We start from the raw sequence: 341 nt of genomic DNA on the forward strand, positions 1-341 counted from the left end.
TTAAATCAAATCCAGCAATATGGGAAAAGGATAACACATCATGACCCACGGAGTTATCAAAGAAATGCAAGGTAGGTTTGGCATTTTAAAATTAATCAGTGTAATTCACCACATTGATATAAATCATATAATCATTTCAGTGTCTACAGAAAAAGCACTGGACAAATTTCAACATCCATTCATGAGAAAAAGTCTCAGCAATCGAGGAATGGAAAGGAGACCCTCCCCCTGATAAAGGTCATCTACATTGCTGCTCAGTGAATGCTGAAGGACATCTGGATTGCTTCCGGTTTGGGACCATTAAGAATAATGGTGTTATGAATATTGGTGTACAGGTTTTT

Source organism: Rhinolophus hipposideros (genome assembly GCF_964194185.1).
Source record: "Rhinolophus hipposideros genome assembly, chromosome: 9".
Taxonomy (NCBI): domain Eukaryota; kingdom Metazoa; phylum Chordata; class Mammalia; order Chiroptera; family Rhinolophidae; genus Rhinolophus; species Rhinolophus hipposideros.